This window comes from Oryza sativa, chromosome 10 (assembly GCF_034140825.1).
Source record: "Oryza sativa Japonica Group chromosome 10, ASM3414082v1".
NCBI classification, from domain to species: Eukaryota; Viridiplantae; Streptophyta; class Magnoliopsida; order Poales; family Poaceae; genus Oryza; species Oryza sativa.
The window spans coordinates 1,248,530-1,272,451 of NC_089044.1; the positions used below are offsets into that span (position 1 = coordinate 1,248,530).

At 41.5% G+C, this 23,922-nt stretch overlaps 1 pseudogene; it reads right to left on the minus strand.

The window, feature by feature from the left end:
• Positions 1 to 551: 551 nt before the first annotated feature.
• On the minus strand, positions 552 to 23,543 carry LOC107279037 (MDIS1-interacting receptor like kinase 2-like; annotated as a pseudogene).
• Between the last annotated feature and the right edge of the window lie 379 nt (positions 23,544 to 23,922).

A 23,922-nucleotide genomic window follows, 5' to 3' on the forward strand; every position in this document is an offset into this window, starting at 1 on the left:
CGCCGGCGGCAATCGGCGAAGACGGTGATGTCGGAGGTTCCAAGGCCGCAGGCGCGCGTGCCATATATCTTCACGACCATCTCTTTAAATTCTCCTTCTGATAGCCTACACTTGAATCGATCGATCATTCATATCTGTCGATTGAGAAAAGTTCATTCAAGTGAAGATTATTCATATCGATCAATCGGTTTCTGTTTATGATAAATCATACAACTCCTGCATTGCAAAAAGACCAAGGATGAGGTGATGCAAAAGATCTAGATCTCCAGGATGCGTGCTTCCTCATGACGACCTCTAACCAAATGCATTGGTTACTTAGGTGGATGCAAGGGAAGGATTAGAATCAAACCTATTAAGCATTTGATTGATGCGTTTGCAGTACACTGAACTCTGAATACTCAATACTTAATACGCTAAAATGTCTTCCTCGCGCTAAGGCAACTTACTGAAACTGAAATAAGTGTTTGATAACAAATCAAACTGCAGCTTTTCAGCTTTAAGCAGACACACTAATATATATTTTACAAGAAACCGCAAGCATATTTATACATCTATGTATTTCTTAGTTGTTCTAGTGTAACTTCATTGAAACGTATAGGGCATGAGCTAGAGGAATGCTGCTGAATGAGAGTCTGGTATGCCTCCATCATTGTTGGCCTTGCATGAGGAGAAGCTTCCAGGCAAGAAATGGCCACCTTGATGAGAATTTCTATGCTTTCCTCTTCTGCTGTTGTGGGTGCTGTAGGCCGTTCATCCAATATTTCTTTGACCAATGTATGTTGCTGTTCTGATGACAAAAGAGTTTGCAACAATTCCATAGGATGCTTCCCCATTACCACCTCTAGAACAACAACACCAAAGCTATAAACATCACATTTCTCTGTCACGACACATGTGAAGGACAGTTCTGCACCAAGAAAAGAACAGACAAGAATGAAATAAGTAATAATCATTGAGAAAACTGCACTTTAGGTATTACTCAAATTTTACAGAACATACCAGGAGCTATGTAGCCATATGTCCCCGCTAATGCACTCCAGTTTGATGAATCCGGCTTCAAAATCCTTGCCGTGCCAAAATCCGAGACATAAGCCTTGAAAGCTGTATCAAGTAGGATGTTGTTACTTGTGATATCTCGATGTATTATGGGTGGACTGCAGTCATGGTGCAAATAAGATAGAGCTTGAGCCACATCTTTTACAAGAGTAACTCTCTTAGACCAATCCAGTTCTTTTGCTAGCTCCTCATTTTTTAAGGTCATATAGAGGCTTCCCCGTTGAATGTAGTCATAGACAAGAAAGTTGTAGTTCGGATGGAAGCAGAATCCATACAGTTTGACATTGCTTCTATGACGGATTTGTGACAAGACTTAAAGTCTTGTTTCATCATTTAACTCTTCTTCAACTGGATGAAGCTTCTCGACAATGACTACATTCCCGTCTTGGAGTCGTGCTTTGTAGACCTTGCCAGATCCTCCTATTCCAACGATGTGCTTATCATTGAAGTTTTCGGTTGCCCTGATGATATCCTCAAATGCTAGTCTGCCATCGAAGTTCTAGACAGAAAACATGTTCCTTGCAACAGTAATAGCACTAGCGCTTTGCTGTTGTTTTCTCTTGTTATGAACAAGCTTTGTGATGACAATAATTGTAGCCAGAATGACAATGACCACAACAAGAACAATTGGCAGTAGCAAACTTAGTAGCTTTGGCTTATGGTGACCAGATGCTATAACTGAATAACAAGTTGGCAGGCCAGAGAGATTACCACACAAACCTTTATTGTGAATAAACCAGCTTATTGATGCATTTTGAAGTAGATGTCCTGCAGGGAGAGGTCCTTCCAAGTTGTTGTAGGACACATCAAGAACTGTTAAGCTCAACATGCTAGCGATGGATGATGGAAGACTTCCTCTGAACTGGTTGTGAGACAAATTAAGAATCTCTAACATCTGCAAGGTTCCAAGTTGTTGTGGCAACAAACCATCGAGTTTGTTGTTACTAGCATCCAATATGATTTGCAGGCCTTTCAAATTTCCAATTGTGCCTGGCAAATTCCCATGTATATTGTTATTGTTAATCTTCAAAGATTCTAACCTGATGCAGTCCCCTAGTTCATCAGGTATTGGTCCACTCAAATTGTTTCTTGATACATCAAGGTACCCTAAATTGCTTAGCTTTCCTAGCTGTGCTGGTAAAGATCCTGAGAGCTGATTGAATGATAAATTTAGCTTATATAGGCTTTTCAGATTTCCAAATTCTGCTGGAATCTCACCACTGATATTATTAAGATCAAGTCTGAGCACACCTAGGTTGGACAACTTAGAGAGAGCAGGAGGTAACACACCTGTGATCATGTTTCCTTGAAAATACATTTCCTCAAGCTGGGGGCTAGCAACCCAATTTGGTGTGATCTGCCCAGAGAACCTATTGTATGCCAAGCTGACCGTTTTGAGATGTGGATACACACCAAAATGTTCAGATATGTCTCCCGTAAGCTGGTTTTTGTGCACGGCAATTCTAACCAAACTTGTACATGTCTTTAAGCTTCTCGGAATGGGGCCATCGAAGGTATTCACACTAACCATGAAAGTTTTGAGTCTGCCCCCCATGCATACATATGCAGGCAAGTGTCCTGAAAATTGGTTATTATCAAGCCAAAGGTCTGGTATGCCCGTGAGATTTTCGAATTCCCGAGGAAGAGAACCTGTTAATCGGTTATGAAACATGGTCATCAGTTGGATGTTCACCAAGTTACCGAAAGTTTTGTAGCATCGAATCACAATAACTAAGACAACCAGGGGGGGAGGGGTGAATGGTTAGTATACCAAAAAACCGAAAACTTTTAGCGGAAATAAAAGTTACCCTCGAAATCGACGGAGTTCGGTCTGACTGAGATTGTTCTGCCGGTCTGACCGTCGCCTTGCCGCTGGTGTGACCGCCGGTGAGTCGTCGGTTAGACTGCCGAAACCCGGTGAAACACAAATCGAAGAACTCTTAAAGTGGATGACGACTTTATTGATTCTCTCTATGTTTACAAAGTGCACCAACAACACTCCTTACAAAAATTTTGACAAAACTCAAAACCCTAACTCAAAACTCAACTCAATTGCTCTCAAAAGCGATACCGGGAAGACTCACGCTCTCTCTCTATTTATACCCGAGATAGGCAGCCTAAAGCCACGAATCAAACTCATACTAGAAGTCCTAAACACCTTAGAAAACCCTCTAGTACAAGAAACAAACTTTACATAACCAATCATACCAAATTTGGACTCCTTCCAAATTCGATTCCGCATCCCATACACACACAATACCTCCATCGTATGCCGTATGGAATATCCATCAACCACGTACATCAACTCTAGCCTAAGTATCCCGCATGATCTCTGACCACCACGGACGTCGGCTTATCCCCAAGCCTACTCCCGGTCCATCACCGCAAATACTCTCCCGAGGCATCTAGTCACCTACACATGAAATAAACAAAGAAACCATATTCCGAGACCAAGCTAACTCCAACTTGGCTCATTGTTAGTAAACAACAGTATTACATACGTATAGTATCCATCTAGAAGCCATAATCATGAAATAATCACGGATATCCAAACAAACAACCCGAAACCGAAACCGACACAGAGTCGGCCGGTCAGACCGCGGGCTGCGCCGGTCTGACCGCGCGATACACGCCGGTCTGACCGGCACACACTGCCTGGTCTGACCGGTCACATGAAATGAAATAATAGAACCTGCGATTCACCTGTAAATCCAATCATCTCAAAACCACTTCGTGAATAAATTCCAAATAACAAAACCAATAAACTTCGATGCCAATTGTTCATCACAGAATAATAATCAAAAACACCTTTGATTTTACAATCTCCCCCTTGATGAACACATTGGCAAATCCATCAAAAATGTTTTGGTGTTTGGAAAAATAAAAACAAAAGCGGTAAAAGCACACTTCGTACAAACGTACACATCGTGCTCGAAAATTCAAAAATCCAAAAGAAAACTTCTTCCCCTTTGTAAAAGAAAGAAATTCCCAATTGAACAAAAAACATGCTCTTCTCAAAAACTCTTCTCTTCTCCAAACATTCACCTTGCTTCTCCCAAAAAGTCAAAAAGTTACCTTTGCTTCTCCCCCTTTTGACAATGATTTCATCAAGCATAGGAATTATGTTCATTAATGTTCAAGAGCTTAGCATACATATAGCATATCATGTCATGTGTTGCAATAAAAAGAAGATAAACTCATCTATAATATAACAAGCATGCATTAAAGTATAACCATGAACCAAAGACTTTACAATTAAGCTTGAATCAACAATCAAAATTCATGATTTCATACGATTTATAATGCAACATCTTAACAAGCAGATAGGTTGAAGAATAAACACTAAACACATATACCTATTGCATTTATCACTCTTTCTCAAATAACCTTTAGCACAAAATAACCAAGAGAATTTTTAACTTTTTTATTTTCTTGAGCCTTTTTGCTCATATTTTTCTCTTTTATTCTGGGTACGTCCCTGTCGTCAAGACTGTTTCCAAAGATTCGGCACCCATTATTTTGCTCACATCGAATACGTCCTTGTCGTCAAGACTGTTTCCAAGGATTCGGTATTCATTTTTTTCATATTTTTATTCTATTTTTCACAATGAGCAATTAAAGCTATTTGAGGAATAACAATTCAATAAAGCATAGACATAAAGCATTTAGAAATCAAACCATATGCTAGCATCAACATTGCATATTTGCTTAATTCAAGTAGAATTTAAGTGTCATGCATCATCTCCTTAAAAGCAAAATCTAAATCTTATGAAAAAGACTAGAATACATACAAGCTATGCTAGAGACAAATAAACCTTCAAAGTATTGCTAGCATGCACAAGAAAATACTATATGTATAAACAAAGCTCTCTTTTTCTCAATTTTCCTCATTGTTATATTATTGCTTGATAAAACCATGAGGTACAAACTCCCCCTCAAAACATGCCAAAAGGATGAATTATGCCCAATTCACCACGAAGAAAAGCAAAGCGATTAGAATCCAAAGGTTTAGTGAAAATATCAGCAAGTTGCAACTTTGTGTCCAAAAACTGCAATTCAACATCTCCCTTCTCAACATGATCCCTCAAAAAGTGAAAGCGAATATCAATGTGCTTTGTGTGTGAGTGTTGAACAGGATTCTTAGCAATGTTAATAGCACTAGTATTATCACAAAAGAGAGGTACTTTCTCAAAAGTAAGACCATAATCTTTCAAAGTAGATAAAAGCCAAAGAATCTGTGAACAACAACTAGCAGCAGCAACATATTCAGATTCAGCAGTTGATTGAGCAACACTAGATTGTTTCCTAGAAGACCATGCAATCAATGATGTACCAAGAAAATGACATGTTCCACTAGTACTTTTCCTATCAATTCTACAACCACCAAAATCAGCATCGGAATATCCACTTAAGCATATAGAAGATGAAGTAGAATACCAAATTCCAAACTCAAGTGTATGATTCAAATACCTCATTATTCGCTTGACCGCTTGACGATGTGAAGCACGAGGAGAAGCTTGAAAGCGTGCACACAAACACACAACAAATTGTATGTCTGGCCTATAAGCAGTTAGATACAACAAAGATCCAATCATACTTCTATACTCCTTTTGATTAACAGCTTCACCATCTTCATCAGGATCCAATACGGCTATAGAACCAATTGGTGTTGAAATTGGCTTGCAATTCTCCATCTTGAACCATCTCAAAAGATCCTTTGTATACTTCGTTTGATGCACAAAAGTACCTTGAGGTGTTTGCTTAATTTGCAATCCCAAAAAGTACGATAACTCACCCATCATGCTCATCTCAAATTCCCTACGCATAGTCTCAGCAAACTCCACAACCAAAGCGTGAGATGAACAATCAAAGATGATATCATCCACATAAATTTGAACAAAAAGTTGATTATCACCATGCTTAAGAACAAAAAGCATTTTGTCAACCTTTCCCATTGTAAAACCTTTCGCAAGCAAAAAGTTCTTAAATCTATCGTACCATGCTCTAGGTGCTTGTTTCAAGCCATACAAAGCTTTAGACAATTCAAAAACATGGTTGGGAAAATCAGGATTTTCAAAACCTGGTGGTTGTTTGACATAAACTTCCTCCTGTATAAAACCATTTAGAAAAGCACTTTTCACATCCATTTGAAACAATTTAAAACCTTTTGAAGCAGCAAAAGCCAACAAAAGTCTAATTGCCTCAATTCTAGCAACAGGAGCAAAAGTTTCATTAAAATCCAAACCCTCCACCTGGGTAAAACCTTGAGCAACAAGTCTAGCTTTATTTCTCACAATCAAACCATCCTCATTTTGTTTATTTTTGAAAACCCACTTGGTTCCAATAATATTATGTCCAGAAGGTGGTTCAACTAAAGTCCAAACTTTGTTTCTCTCAAAATTTTCAAGTTCTTCATGCATGGCGTTAATCCACGATTCATCAGTTAATACATGTGACACATCTTTAGGTTCAAAAGAAGCAACAAATGCAGAATTTGCACAAACATCATGAGTCGTTACCTTAGACCTTGTAGTCCGCTCACCTATATTACCAATGATTTGTTCCGGCGGATGTCGTCGTTGAATGTGTAAAGGAGCAGCGACTTCTAAAGTTGATCCACATTCTGTATCTGTCACATCCTGATTTTCGTTTCAGGATTTATAAATTATTTAATAAATTAATAATAGAATTTATATTAAATGTTTTTTAATTTACAAGTGAAGTTAAATGTGGGAAATAAAATTTCTTAAATCTAAAGCATGGATGGATTTAATTTTTATTAAATTTTCCATGATTAAGTCAACTCTCTGAAATTTTCTCGGATTTTTCAGAGCTCAATTCTTAAATAATACAAAGAACAGTTCAGTAATTATTTGATCATTAATGATCTAATTATAATTGTTAAGAGCTTTTCTTGTTTAAAAATCCTTAAATTATAAATTGTTGTTTAAAAGGAATTATTAGAAATGATTTTAAAAGCCTAGAAGAGAAGATCTAATTTTAATTTGTTAAATCTCAATATAAAATTGGGCCAGATAAAATTTCATTAAATACTTTGCTTAATTCTATAATTCCTAGATTTTTCTGGGATTTATTTGAGCTAAGGAAGTATTTTTAATAAATGGAATTGCATTTAAGGAATAATTTAAATTGAAAAAGGTTTTAAAAGTCTTCTTTTGGCTTTGGGCCGAAAGCCGGCCCAAAACCCTTCTCTTTCTCTTTCCCTCAGCCCAGTCCGGCCCAGTCCGCCGAGCCGCCGCTCTCCTCTCTCTCTCAGCCGCTGACAGGTGGGCCCCGTCTGTCGGAGTCGTCTTCCTCGCGCCGCCGCCGCCGCCCGAAACCCTAGCCGAGCCGCGCCGCCGCCGCTTTCCAATTCCGTCGCTCTTTTCCATCTCCGGCCGAATTGTTTGAGGGCAAATGATCCTTGAGATCTCCTCTTCCTTTTCTCTTTTGGAAACATCGGCTAATTTTCTTTGGAAACCGGTGGATTCGAGTTTGAATCGGATTCCTCTTTCTCTCTCCCGAACCCGATCTTTCCTTCTCGGCGCCGGTCGCCGTGGGCCTCCGTCGCCGCTCGCTAGCCCCTTTATAAGGACCCCCGAGCTCTCCTCTACCCGTCGCCACCCTCGCCTTCGTCTCTCGTCGCCCGTAGCGCTCTAGCGCCGTGTGCCCTAGCGCCGCCGTCGCCGCCGTCGCTCCAGCCGTGCGCCGCTGCCGTTTCAGCTGTCGCCGTCGCTCGGGAAGGTCGCCATCGTGGTCGCCAAGTCGCCGCTGTCCTCGTCCGCCCCTTCGCCACCGCCGAAGACCGCCGGAGCACCACCGTCACCGTCGACCCGAAGACCGCCGCCGCTTTTCCTCGTCGCCGGCGCTGTCCGTTGTTCCTTCGCCGCTTCTTTGGTCACCGGTGAGTTCGTCGCGTCGCCCTCTACCCGTTGGTGCCCTCCGTTCGTGCCGAAGCGCCGCCGTTCGCCGGCGAGCGTGCGCGTCCGAGCCGCCGAGCCGCCGCCGCCGGTGGTGACGTCATCGCTGACGTCATCGTCCCCGTCTCCCGTGAGCCGGTCGTGGACCGTTCGATCTCGGCCGTCCGTTTTGGATGGATCGATCTCGGCCGTCCGTTCCCGTGAACCGCCGCCGTGCGCCCGGTCCACCGAAACCCTAGCCCGCTGACGCAATAATCCTTCTTTTCCTTTTCAAAAATAATTCATTATTGCGTCATAATTCAATTAAAATCAATTTAAAGGTTTTAATCCGATTTAATCCTTAAAAATTCATAACTAATTCATTTGAACTCAGTTTAATGTGGTTCAAGTTGCAAAAGTTGTGTAAAATAAAGATCTACATATTAAAATTGTCCATAAATTGAATTAAATTTATTTAATTCTTTTTAAATGGGCTTTAAATAGATTTAATCTTGTAAAATTCATAATAAATTCATTTGAAGTCAGAATGAGGCCGTTCAAGTCTCATAATTCATCCAAAAATATGATCTACATGTTTGTTTACTTTTTATGTATTGTTTATTTGGTTTTTATTAGTCTTTTCCTTGTTTTGCGTGTTAGCTTGTCGTTTCCGTCGTTGCGAAGGTTCGCGAGTGCGTCGGAAGTGTTCAAGAAGATTAATTGAAGACCGATTATTGCAAGGCAAGTCACACAGATCCTAAACACAATCCTTTGAGCATGTTGATCCTATATTTAAATTCTCTATTTATTTCAACTGTGCATTTATTTTCGAATGTCACTGGGTGGTGTGAACCTATTCTTTTGTTATGGCCTGTTTGCATTGATTACTTTAATCCTTGATACCTTGGGTTATTATAATTTGACTAGTTGAGCTTTATATATTGGTTCAGCTAGATATTAGATGTGATTGCTTAGCCATGCTTAGAAACATTAGCACACTATTGGGATAACTTATGATTCATTATTATTTAATGATGGTTTAATGGTAGCTCACGATGGTCAATCGTGATTGGTTAATAAATTACTTGCCAACTAAAACTTGATAATGGTGGGTTGTGAGCACATGGTTTTGAGAGTCGTGCTCATGACAATTAAGGACCGGTTCGCGAGCTACTGTTGTGAAACATTAACCGTGACAACCACAAGCCAGCGTGGGCAACGGCTTTACCTTTTTGTATAGCATGATTCATTGCGGAGCACCAGACTGAGAAGTGGCGGAGATAAGCCCACGGGGGTCGCTGGGGAGTCCATGCCTTGTTTTATAAGGGGGTGATTATGATCCAGGAATGGTGCACTGTGGTGAGTTGTGTTATGCAGAGGGTATTGTCACAGCCTCTATTCGGGTACTTTCCAGTATCGCGACGCATGGTAGACATGATGTTGAGGCTGTGTCTTGTGGGTACAGTGGTACACCTCTGGCCAGAGTAAAACTATTCGAATAGCCGTGCCCGCGGTTATGGGCGGGTTGAGCAATGTTTTTCATGATTAGTCCCACACCTCCCACAATAATTATGGATGTTATACCTGGTAATAATTTGCTTAGCTCCTGGTTTGGAGATTAGTTCTGTACAGCCGGGTATGGTTGTTCAGGATGGTTGGGCCTGTGCAGCATGGGTGTGCTGTTCAGTGTTGATTAAAATTTCTGATTAATTACTCCACTGTTTTACTTCTCTTAAATGTTTTGCTAAATGCTGCTTTTGCAAGTGAGCCTATATTATGCCATCCTTTGGTATCCTTGTGCACTTGCATATTTGCTGTGTGGCTTGCTGAGTATGTCATATGCTCACCTTGCAATAATCAATCAACCTCAGTTGAAGACAAGTTGCGAAGGAGAAGACGTTTGGCTTATACCCCAGTTGAGCTGCCTGTGGGAGTGGAGCCGGAGCTTCGCTAGATTTTATTTTCCGCTGCAGTTTTCTTCATGTTGAGGACTAAGTGCCTCTTAAGTAAGTATTTATTCGCTTTAGTTATTGATGAATCTGTATATTAAATTGTCAGTTTGTGTACCTCGGCTGATTCCTGGACGAGGATTTTATGCACAAATAAGTTCGGAAATTACTAGTGAATTTCCGGGCGTGACAAGTTGGTATCAGAGCCATCTCGACTGTAGGATAAGCCAAATGGTCAAACCTTAAGGACTAATTTTCCGAAAACATGATTTGTGAAAATTTTCCTTTCTTCCTTCTCTAGAATTCTCTATAAATCATTTTATCATCCTCTTCCCTCCTGCTTTCAACTTGAGTAGTTCTGAAACTAGTTGTTGAAACTAGAAGATGTTGATGTGGTCAACTTATGGAGGCCAGTCAAGTGGATCGAGGAAGGACCGAAGTGCCAAGTGTCAAGAAGGAATGAAGTTTGCATCCTACCTTAGAACCCTATGCCGCCAAAGTGTCTTTGAAGAATAGTTAGTAGGATAGAACGTTTGTTGCTTGCTTGTGTGTAGGTATGGTTGCATTCCCATCATTGGAGTAGTTCAGTGATGAGCATGTAATTATACTAGGTTGCTTGCTTAATCAACTTGAACAATATAATGGTCTACACACACCAGATCAGTGATAACCTAGTTAAGGTCTTGTCTTTAGTGTAACCCCTCTCCTTCTATCTTCTCTAATTTGCAATAGATGGTGAACACTCGCGCCAGTGGAAGTGGAAACAATAACAATGAAGGGAACCCAACTCTTGCTCAAGTTCTGGCTCAACAGACTCAGTTAATGAACATGATGATACAGCAGATGCAGAATCAGCTCAACCAAGGGAACAACAATGCTCCACCGCCGCAGAACAAGTTAGCTGATTTTCTTCGTGTGAGGCCACCTACCTTTTCTAGCACTACCAACCCAGTGGAAGCAGGTGATTGGCTACACGCTGTTGAGAAGAAGTTGGAACTGCTCCAGTGTACGGATCAGGAGAAAGTTGTTTTCGCTTCACATCAGTTGCAAGGACCTGCATCAGAATGGTGGGATCATTTCCGGATGAACAGAGCAGAAGGACAACCAATCACTTGGGCGGACTTCACGGAAGCATTCGAGAAGACACACATACCTACAGGAGTTGTTTCTTTGAAGAAGCGTGAGTTCAGGGCATTGAAGCAAAGGGATCATACCGTGGCAGAGTATCTTCATGAGTTCAATCGTCTGGCACGTTATGCTCCAGAAGATGTGCGTACTGACGAGGAAAGGCAGGAGAAGTTCTTGGAAGGCCTGAAGGATGAACTGTCAGTTACGTTGATCTCCCATGACTATGTTGATTTTCAGCAGCTGGTTGATAAAGCAATTCGACTTGAAGACAAGAAGAACAGGATGGATAACCGTAAAAGGAAAATGACTGTATTCCAGGAGGCACAAGGTAGTAGCCAGAGGCAGCGTATCAAGCCACTTCAAATTGGTGAATCTTTTTCCACTGGTCAAGGACAGTCGCAACCATTGAACATCGGTGGTGAGATCAAATCAAAGACTAATGAAAGCAATGAAGTTAACATCGAGCAAGCTAATCAGCCGGTGCCAGTTCAGCAGGATCAGTCTCAAGTGAATAACAGTAGTGGAAGGGAGCAGCAGGTATGTTTCAACTGTTACAAGCCAGGCCACTTTGCAAGAGAGTGTCCGAAGCCGAAGCATCAGCAGCCGCAAGGTCAGGTCAATAACATTGTTGTCACAGGAGCCAATGCAGTGCCAGTTGCGTCTTCAAGAGTTGTGTCTTCAAGTGTTACAACTCAGCCACCAGTTTCAAGGCAGCAGTAGTTTTCTTTAAAGCCTTAGAATAATTATCGCAGTTATGGAATAAGATAGACTGCAGTTTACCTATGCCTTTTTCTTTCTAGCCATTCCGAATCTCGGGACGAGATTCTTTGTAAGGGGGGTAGTTTGTCACATCCTGATTTTCGTTTCAGGATTTATAAATTATTTAATAAATTAATAATAGAATTTATATTAAATGTTTTTTAATTTACAAGTGAAGTTAAATGTGGGAAATAAAATTTCTTAAATCTAAAGCATGGATGGATTTAATTTTTATTAAATTCTCCATGATTAAGTCAACTCTCTGAAATTTTCTCGGATTTTTCAGAGCTCAATTCTTAAATAATACAAAGAACAGTTCAGTAATTATTTGATCATTAATGATCTAATTATAATTGTTAAGAGCTTTTCTTGTTTAAAAATCCTTAAATTATAAATTGTTGTTTAAAAGGAATTATTAGAAATGATTTTAAAAGCCTAGAAGAGAAGATCTAATTTTAATTTGTTAAATCTCAATATAAAATTGGGCCAGATAAAATTTCATTAAATACTTTGCTTAATTCTATAATTCCTAGATTTTTCTGGGATTTATTTGAGCTAAGGAAGTATTTTTAATAAATGGAATTGCATTTAAGGAATAATTTAAATTGAAAAAGGTTTTAAAAGTCTTCTTTTGGCTTTGGGCCGAAAGCCGGCCCAAAACCCTTCTCTTTCTCTTTCCCTCGGCCCAGTCCGGCCCAGTCCGCCGAGCCGCCGCTCTCCTCTCTCTCTCAGCCGCTGACAGGTGGGCCCCGTCTGTCGGAGTCGTCTTCCTCGCGCCACCGCCGCCGCCCGAAACCCTAGCCGAGCCGCGCCGCCGCCGCTTTCCAATTCCGTCGCTCTTTTCCATCTCCGGCCGAATTGTTTGAGGGCAAATGATCCTTGAGATCTCCTCTTCCTTTTCTCTTTTGGAAACATCGGCTAATTTTCTTTGGAAACCGGTGGATTCGAGTTTGAATCGGATTCCTCTCTCTCTCTCCCGAACCCGATCTTTCCTTCTCGCCGCCGGTCGCCGTGGGCCTCCGTCGCCGCTCGCTAGCCCCTTTATAAGGACCCCCGAGCTCTCCTCTACCCGTCGCCACCCTCGCCTTCGTCTCTCGTCGCCCGTAGCGCTCTAGCGCCGTGTGCCCTAGCGCCGCCGTCGCCGCCGTCGCTCCAGCCGTGCGCCGCTGCCGTTTCAGCTGTCGCCGTCGCTCGGGAAGGTCGCCATCGTGGTCGCCAAGTCGCCGCCGTCCTCGTCCGCCCCTTCGCCACCGCCGAAGACCGCCGGAGCACCACCGTCACCGTCGACCCGAAGACCGCCGCCGCTTTTCCTCGTCGCCGGCGCTGTCCGTTGTTCCTCCGCCGCTTCTTTGGTCACCGGTGAGTTCGTCGCGTCGCCCTCTACCCGTTGGTGCCCTCCGTTCGTGCCGAAGCGCCGCCGTTCGCCGGCGAGCGTGCGCGTCCGAGCCGCCGAGCCGCCGCCGCCGGTGGTGACGTCATCGCTGACGTCATCGTCCCCGTCTCCCGTGAGCCGGTCGTGGACCGTTCGATCTCGGCCGTCCGTTTTGGATGGATCGATCTCGGCCGTCCGTTCCCGTGAACCGCCGCCGTGCGCCCGGTCCACCGAAACCCTAGCCCGCTGACGCAATAATCCTTCTTTTCCTTTTCAAAAATAATTCATTATTGCGTCATAATTCAATTAAAATCAATTTAAAGGTTTTAATCCGATTTAATCTTTAAAAATTCATAACTAATTCATTTGAACTCAGTTTAATGTGGTTCAAGTTGCAAAAGTTGTGTAAAATAAAGATCTACATATTAAAATTGTCCATAAACTGAATTAAATTTATTTAATTCTTTTTAAATGGGCTTTAAATAGATTTAATCTTGTAAAATTCATAATAAATTCATTTGAAGTCAGAATGAGGCCGTTCAAGTCTTATAATTCATCCAAAAATATGATCTACATGTTTGTTTACTTTTTATGTATTGTTTATTTGGTTTTTATTAGTCTTTTCCTTGTTTTGCGTGTTAGCTTGTCGTTTCCGTCGTTGCGAAGGTTCGCGAGTGCGTCGGAAGTGTTCAAGAAGATTAATTCAAGACCGATTATTGCAAGGCAAGTCTCACTGATCCTAAACACAATCCTTTGAGCATGTTGATCCTATATTTAAATTCGCTATTTATTTCAACTGTGCATTTATTTTCGAATGTCATTGGGTGGTGTGAACCTATTCCTTTGTTATGGCCTGTTTGCATTGATTACTTTAATCCTTGATACCTTGGGTTATTATAATTTGACTAGTTGAGCTTTATATATTGGTTCAGCTAGATATTAGATGTGATTGCTTAGCCATGCTTAGAAACATTAGCACACTATTGGGATAACTTATGATTCATTATTATTTAATGATGGTTTAATGGTAGCTCACGATGGTCAATCGTGATTGGTTAATAAATTACTTGCCAACTAAAACTTGATAATGGTGGGTTGTGAGCACATGGTTTTGAGAGTCGTGCTCATGACAATTAAGGACCGGTTCGCGAGCTACTGTTGTGAAACATTAACCGTGACAACCACAAGCCAGCGTGGGCAACGGCTTTACCTTTTTGTATAGCATGATTCATTGCGGAGCACCAGACTGAGAAGTGGCGGAGATAAGCCCACGGGGGTCGCTGGGGAGTCCATGCCTTGTTTTATAAGGGGGTGATTATGATCCAGGAATGGTGCACTGTGGTGAGTTGTGTTATGCAGAGGGTATTGTCACAGCCTCTATTCGGATACTTTCCAGTATCGCGACGCATGGTAGACATGATGTTGAGGCTGTGTCTTGTGGGTACAGTGGTACACCTCTGGCCAGAGTAAAACTATTCGAATAGCCGTGCCCGCGGTTATGGGCGGGTTGAGCAATGTTTTTCGTGATTAGTCCCACACCTCCCACAATAATTATGGATGTTATACCTGGTAATAATTTGCTTAGCTCCTGGTTTGGAGATTAGTTCTGTACAGCCGGGTATGGTTGTTCAGGATGGTTGGGCCTGTGCAGCATGGGTGTGCTGTTCAGTGTTGATTAAAATTTCTGATTAATTACTCCACTGTTTTACTTCTCTTAAATGTTTTGCTAAATGCTGCTTTTGCAAATGAGCCTATATTATGCCATCCTTTGGTATCCTTGTGCACTTGTATATTTGCTGTGTGGCTTGCTGAGTATGTCATATGCTCACCTTGCAATAATCAATCAACCTCAGTTGAAGACAAGTTGCGAAGGAGAAGACGTTTGGCTTATACCCCAGTTGAGCTGCCTGTGGGAGTGGAGCCGGAGCTTCGCTAGATTTTATTTTCCGCTGCAGTTTTCTTCATGTTGAGGACTAAGTGCCTCTTAAGTAAGTATTTATTCGCTTTAGTTATTGATGAATCTGTATATTAAATTGTCAGTTTGTGTACCTCGGCTGATTCCTGGACGAGGATTTTATGCACAAATAAGTTTGGAAATTACTAATGAATTTCCGGGCGTGACAGTATCAGTACTGGTCGAAGTTGTAATCTCCGAAGGACCATCTCGATCAGCATCAACAGTACCGGAACCCGACGAGCCTGGCCGGTCTGACCGCACCTCCTGTGTTGGTCTGACCGGCCTGGCGCTCGGTCTGACCGGCCTGGCACCCGGTCTGACCGGCCGAGCCGACCTCGTCGTCGTTGTCTTCGCTCTTTTCTTCAAAAATACGACCATCCTCCCCCTGAACCTGTGACAGTGTACCTGCAATATCGGGTCTAGTATCTGGACTAGCCTCATCAAAAGAAACTTCACATGTCTCAACGATTTTGTTAGTCTCCAAAATAAGTACACGATAACCACGTGTATGTGCGGGGGAACCAAGAAACAATCCATCGGTAGAACGTGCCTCAAACTTATCCAAATTTCCAGATTTCAAGACAAAGCACTTGCAACCAAAAACACCCAAATGTGAAACTTTGGGTTGACGTCCAAATCGAAGTTCATAAGAAGTTTTTCCAAGTTTTGATCTCAAGAAAATCCGATTTGAAATATAACACGTAGTATTAATCGCCTCAGCCCAAAATTTTCTAGGAGTTTTATATTCATCCAACATCGTTCTAGCCATCTCAACCAAAACACAGTTTTTCCTTTCAACAACACCGTTTTGTTGAGGAACACGAGGAGAAGAAAATTCATGTTCAAGACCTTTTTCGTTGCAAAATTGTTCAAAAGAAGCATTTTTAAACTCACCACCATTATCACTTCGAATTCTTTTCAAAGAACCAGGAAATTCGAGATCCAATCGAAGAAACAAACCACGAAAGTGTTGAAAAGCTTCGTCCTTAGTTGCCATAAAGAAAACCCAAGAATATCGAGAAAAATCGTCAACAATAACCAACACATACCACTTTCGTTCAACGGATTGCACTCTAGCTGGACCAACAGTATCCATGTGTAATAGCTGTCCCGGTGCATCCGTCATCACAGAAACAATAGGAGCATGTGAAGAAGCAATCATCTTAGCATGATGACACGGTGCACAAACTAAATCAAGATCTTTCTTAAGTTTAGGCAAACCACGAACAAGATCCAAACCACTTAACCTAGTGAGATGATCAAAACCAACATGTCCAAGTCTACGATGCCAAAACATCACATCTTTATCAAACTTAGCAACCAAACATGTTATCACAGGTGAAACAGGATTTTCAAAATCAGCTTTAAACACTCTTCCATAACGAGAAATATTCAACACAGAATCACCACAAGAATCAAAAACTTTACTTCCAGTTTTCTTAAAGTGAACCTCAAAATTTTCATCAACAATTTGTGAAACTGAAAGCAAATTGTACTTTAAGTCCTCAACCAAAGCTACATTCTTCAATTCAAAATTTTCGTTTACCTTAACCAAACCTGTAGCGAGAACGGCATTTGTAGAAGCATCACCAAAGATAATCGATTCAGTCTTGGATGCCTTTTTGAGAGAGGAGAACCAATTTTTATCACCGGTCATGTGCCGCTATTGACGAAAAAAAATCGAACACACCGGCCTGGGAGATCTGCTTAGCTCCTGTGCAGGTCCAAACCTTGATGAGATGCGGGCGTGCCAGTCAGTTTGATCCTGCAACTGACAAGATGTGCAAATAGTAGATCAAAACAACCGATCGGCTGACAAGCCGATGGAGTAGTTCCAGCCGATAGCTGATAATAGCCGATGCCGATACCAGCCGATAGCGATAGGGTTTAAGCAATCGGCTATATGTCCAATGTAGATAATGATATAAAGTCAATCGGCTGATGATGATGTAATAAAATAACAATATAATCTAGTATAAACCAATCGGCTAGAAACAAGATATAATAAGCACTGATCCGAAGGTTAAAGCATACATCGGCTGGAGGTCCGATGTCATTAAATCCACAGGATTAGATAAACAGTAAAATCTATGTTGCGATCGGCTAAATCCAATATGTATGCAATCCTTGTAAGCCGATGCAACGCCTAGATAACTCATCGGCTGAAACCCCGATGAAACCCTTATTGGCAGTCAAGAAGCAGGCTAGAGATTATGGTTCTAAGCACGACTTAGTGGATCAAACTTAACTGATGCAGCACTAAGTATGAAAAGAAACACAATATCTAGACAATCAAGCCGTTGACTGAGTTTTCAGGGTGGTAGATGTCTAAGCTAATCTAATCTAGCAACGCGATTTAGAGCTAAATTGAGAAGCAGCCGATATAGCTAAATTGATATGCTAAGACTAGATTAACAGAGACATATGATAAATAGGTAGGCAAATATATCATCCAAACCAGAGTAATCCAAGAGGTCGAATGTACTGATGCAGCCATGAACGACGCCGACGTAAACGATACAATTGCCCGGGTCGGTGGAACATTGGACTTACCCCTTAGCCAGAGATCGAACACCGATGAAGCCCCGCGTCAGGTGCCAAGTCCCACTGGACGATAAAATAAAGTAGAAAAGGTAAAAGGTGGCGATGCGCCGAATTGTATTGATCGTGAAGATAGATTACATAGACCCTGGGTGTACATATTTATACCCATGGGATGATACAAGTCCTTGTCAGATAAGAAAGAAATTTTCCTAAATATAAAAGGAAAAGATAAAGTCCTTATAGGACACTAAACACACTTTCCTAAAGATAAAAGGAAACTAACAAACTATTCATAATTAATAGATAACTTGCCATGCCGCATTCTCTTTGAACTCGGTCTCTTCTGGATAAGCTTCCTTTAGTAGATCAATTTCCTTTACCGAATATAGCAAGAATCCGACAACTGACGACTTGACAACTCTCATCGGCTAATCTCAGGACTTCGAAGCCGATGCTGACTCTAAGCCGATGACTACTCCGGGCTTACCAAATTTCACTGCTAACAGCCGTGAACAACCGGAATCCACGATCCACACGTTATCCTTCCTTGCCACCAAAGCCTACACACAAGCAGAAGTCGAAGCCTCAATACTGGGGTTAGATGATAACAAAAATTTAGGAATCCAATACTGAGATACACGACCAGAAGATCTAATAGGCATATATCCACGTGCAAAAACAGTTTGAGAATTTTCAGAAACATTCCTCCGAGGCCGGTCTGACCGAGGTACAGTGGCCGGTCTGACCGGGGGCCGGTCTGACCGCTGCTGCACCGCCGGTCTGACCGAGGCACAGTAGCCGGTCTGATCGGTCGCCGGTCCGACCGCGGGACCCACCGTGGTCTGACCGGTTTCCCCGAGGGAAAACCCGATTTTTGCAACTTTGATTTTGCAAAAGCAATCTCTCTCACCTTTTTCTGTTTATGAGCTAATCTGAAACAAAAACCAACAATATGTCCATCTTTGCCACAAAAAGAACAAGTATATTTTTCACGATGATTAGACACATTGGTAGAATTGAAAGACTTAGCAACACAAGCAACAATAGGAGGTTTTGCATGCACAACATTGGATTTTGAAGCAGATGCATTCTAGGTAGACATGATACCAGCAGATTTAAACACAGTTTTGTTAGTATCAGGTTTAACCAAAATCTCACCACTTCTAGCACCAACACCTAACACACCAGGAGGATGTCTAGATTATGAGCATAAGGATTAAAACCTAAACCACGATTATTTGTGCTAACCTTAGATTGATCTAAAATCATGTTGAGGTTCTTTTTACCATCAGAACATCTTAGCAATGAATTTTTCAAATAAGAAACCTCTTTTTCTAAATTAGCACAATTTTCACAATCTACTATGACACCTTTGCTTTTACGACATTTGGGGCAAGAAAACACTTCATTGTTTTTCACAACATCTTCCATGTACTCAACACGACCTAAAGCATCTTTCAATTTCATCTTATTCAAATTACATGTTGAGCAATCCAAAACATCACGAGGTTGTTTTAACTTTTTAGCAGAAATCATGTTAAACATAAACTAGCATGAAAAGCAATTTGATATTTTTGCAACAACTTTTTAGTTAAAAACAACTCATCCAAAGTGCGTGTGTGCAAAGCAAAAGTAAGAGCAAGAGAAGATTTATTTTTCAAATCATGTGCAACATTAACCTCTCTAATTTTTGAAATCTCATTCATTAAAACCTCACAACTTTTGCAATCATCATCATTAGGAATAAGAGATTTTAATCTAGCAATTTCAGAATTAAGAGATTCAATGATAAATTCCTGTTTTCTATACATCTTCTCACACTTCTTATTTTTTGCACTCAAAATATTAATAGCTTCCTCAAAAGCACTTACCTCATTGTTTTCACACTCTGAATCTGATTCACCACGTGCCATGAAGCAAACACCGGAGATGTTCTTTCCCTTAGCTTCATCTCCACTATCACCATCTACGTCGCTTAGTGGCTCAAACGCGACGTAGACTTGATCAAAAGCCTTCTTGAGATTCTCCTTGATCTTCCTTCCTTTGAATGTACCCTTTGGCTTATTGTCGTTGGTCTTCTCACCATCTTTGTCTTCTCTTTTGCCTCTCCCAAGCTTAGGACAATGCAAACGAAGATGATCAATTGAACCACATTCAAAGCAACGGTTTGGACCACATCTTTTCCTGTTCCTAGCATTATTCATAGCTCGAGCAATTCTGTTAGCAACCAAAGCCAAATCCTCCTCCTCGATCTGTTCGAGTTGATCATCGGATGTGGCATTAAAAATAGCTAGAAAAGAAGACTTTGATGAAGAAGCATCAACATCCAAAGAAGATGAAGAAGAAACCAAAGCACTTGACTTAGAATCAACTTTACGAGAAAGAACGTTCATCTCATGTGTTTTCAATTTTGTGTAAAGTGAATCTAAAGTCAAAGTAGACATGTTAACAGACTCCTGAATAGATGTAACTTTTATCTCCCAAATAGACATGTCAAGACCATTCAAAAAGTGATGAGAAATCTCAGATTGTGGATAATTAGCATAATAAGAAAAATCAACAGATCTAAGATCACTCAAAATTTTATTAAACCTAGAAAGATAGTCATCCAAAGCTTCTCCAGGTTTTATCTCAAATTTAATGTACTCCTTTTTGAAAATAGCACGACGAAGTTCTTTAATGTTATTTGTTCCTTGATGAAAGTTACTCAAAGCATTCCAAATCTCATGAGCAGTTTGAAAATGCGCAACACGATCATAATCCGAACGAGAAATCCCACTCAAAAGAATATTGCGAGCTTTGCAATTTTGTTCAAACTTAGTTTTTGCAGCAGCAGTATTAATAACTTCAGGAATCACATAAGGATGAGAAACTTTTCTCCAAATATCATAATCTTCAGCCATAATATAAGATTGCATCCTACTACACCAATGAGAAAAATCCGTTCCATCGAAAACATGAGGCTTAGTTGAAAACCTAACAGGAGCAGCCATGGCAAAAATTCTAGATCGATAAAAATCCAAAGAAGAAAACAAGGCTCTGATACCACTTGTAGGATCGAATCACAATAACTAAGCCAACCAGAGGGGGGGGGGGTGAATGGTTGGTATACCCAAAAAGGGAAAACTTTTAGCGGAAATAAAAGTTACCCTCGAAATCGACGGAGTTCGGTCGGACCGAGATTGATCTGCCGGTCTGACCGCTCGGATGCCGCCGGTCTGACCGTCGGTGAGTCGTCGGTTAGACCGCCGAAACTCGGTGAAACACAAATCGAAGAACTCTTAAAGTGGATGACGACTTTATTGATTCTCTCTGTGTTTACAAAGTGCACCAACAGCACTCCTTACAAAAATTTCGACTAAACTTGAAACCCTAACTCAAAACTAAACTCAATTGCTCTCAAAAGCGATACCGGGAAGACTCACGCTCCGCCTCTATTTATACCCGAGGTAGACAGCCTAAAGCCATGAACCAAACTCATACTAGAAGTCCTAAACACCTTAGGAAACCCTCTAGTACAAGAAACAAACTTTACATAACCAATCATACCAAATTTGGACTCCTTCCAAATTCGACTCCGCATCCCATACGCACACAATACCTCCATCGTATTCCATATGGAATCTCCATCAACCACGTGCATCAACTCTAGCTTAAGTATCCCGCATGATCTCTGACCACCACGAACGTCATCTTATCCCCAAGCCGACTCCCGGTCCATCACCGCAAATACTCTCCCGAGGCATTGAGTCACCTACACATGAAATAAACAAAGAAACCATATTCCGAGACCAAGCTAACTCCAACTTGACTCATTGTTAGCAAACAACAGTATTACATACGTATAGTATCCATCTAGAAGCCATAATCATGAAACAATCACGGATATCCAAACAAACAACCTGAAACCGAAACCGACACAGAGTCGGCCGGTCAGACCGCGGGCTGCGCCGGTCTGACCGCGCGATACACGCCGGTCTGACCGGCACACACTGCCCGGTCTGACCGGTCACATGAAATAATAGAACCTGCGATTCACCTGTAAATCCAATCATCTCAAAACCACTTCGTGAATAAATTCCAAATAACAAAACCAATAAACTCCGATGCCAATTGTTCATCACAGAATAATAATCAAAAACACCTTTGATTTTACAAGTTTTTGGTACTGAGCCTGAAATTTTATTATATTCAAAATCCAAAATATTGAGGTTCACCAAATTTCCGATTTCTTGGGGGATGGAGCCAGATATCTGATTATCATGGAGGGATAGTGTCACTAGCCTGGTAAGGTTTCCTAAGCTAGCAGGAAGTTCACCAGTAAGTTTGTTATTGTTAAGACCAATGTATTGCATCTTGGCGAGCATGCATAGTTTTGGGGGTATAGGCCCCGAAAGTTCATTACCCCATAGGTACAAAATAGCCAGGTTGGTTAGATTTGATAAAGTTATGGGTATCTCGCCGCTGAAGGTATTGTTGCCTAAACTTAAAAGCTGCAGGTTGGCAAGCATTCCTATCTCTTTTGGGATGGAACCTGTGATTTGGTTTTGGTATAGGTAAAGTTCTTCCATTTTCGTTAGATTGGATAAACATGCAGGGATTTCGCCAGTAAGTTTGTTAATGTTAAGACCAAGGTATTGCATCTTGGTGAGCATACAGAGTTTTTGGGGTATAGGCCCCGAAATTTCATTACCTCATAGGTACAAAGTAGCTAGGTTGGTCAGATTTGATAGAGTTATGGGTATCTCGCCGCTAAAGGCATTGTTGCCTACATTTAAAAGATGCAGGTTAGCAAGCATTCCTATCTCTTTTGGGATGGAACCTGTGATTTGGTTTTGGTATAGGTAAAGTTTTTCCATTTTCGTTAGATCGGATAAACATGCAGGGATTTCGCTAGTAAGTTTGTTACTGTTAAGACCAAGGTATTGCATCTTGGTGAGCATGCAGAGTTTTTGGGGTATAGGCCCCGAAAGTTCATTACCCCATAGGTACAAAGTAGCTAGGTTGGTCAGATTTGCTAGAGTTGTGGGTATCTCGCCGCTAAAGGTATTATTGCCTAAACTTAAAAGTTGCAGGTTAGCAAGCATTCCTATCTCTTTTGGGATGGAACCCGTGATTTGGTTTTGGTGTAGGTAAAGTTCTTTCATCTTTGTTAGATTGGATAAACATGAAGGAAGTTCACCAGTAAGTTTATTACCGCTAAGTTCAAGATATTGGATCTTCGTGAGCATGCAAAGTTTTTGGGGTATAGGCCCTGACAGTTCATTACCATATAGTTGCAAAGTAGCTAGGTTGGTTAGATTTGCTAGAGTTCTGGGTATCTCTCCGGTCAATGTGTTGTTGCTTAGACTTAAACTCTGCAGGTTAGCTAGCAGTCCTATTTCCTTTGGGATGAAACTGGAGATCATATTTTGGTGTACGAAAAATGTGGTTACCATCGTTAGATTCCCCAAGGAAGCAGGGATGTGTCCGGTGAGGTTGTTAAAGGAAAGGGATAGTGTGGTGAGACTTCGTAGTTCACCAATCTCATCTGGTATTCTTCCTGTGAGCAGGTTCAATTGAAGTTCAAGGTGCACAAGAGCTGACAGAGAGTTGATATTTGAGGGTATTGGACCAGAGAGACTGTTTTTGCTGAGATCAATATATGTGAGATATGGTAGAGATGAGAAGTCAAGCTCACGAAGCTGGCCATGGATGCCAGAAGCTGGAAGGGAGATGTTGGTCACCACTGGCCATGGCAGACGGTGTCGTCGTCCATGGCGGATGACACTACGACTACACATGATCCCTGTCCAGTTGCAGAGGCTTGTGGTGTTCTTCCAGGAGCTCATATGCACTGATGAGATCCTGAGAGTGGACTTCCAGCGAAGAAGTGCCATTTATTGTGAATTGAGTGAGATCATGCTTTCATGCCGTTTTGCACCTACATATGTTTGCAGGCAAAGAAGGCATGACACGAGCAAGCGCAGTAGGAGTGTTGGCATTTGGATTCAAAGAAGATGACTGAAGCTATTGGTTTGTGATTACTTTTTTTTTTTTGAGAGCTCTCCACTTTGAGTACAAGCTGTAGTATCTGAACATACGTGCAAACGCACTTCACCACGCACACACACCCCTACACGCATGCTAGACCTATCAACTATACACACACGTGCTAATGAGATACACAAAGCCACCTAAGGACCTTGTGCGTGACGAGGACGTCACTTTTTTTTTTGAGAGCTCTCCACTTTGAGTACAAGCTATAGTATCTGAACA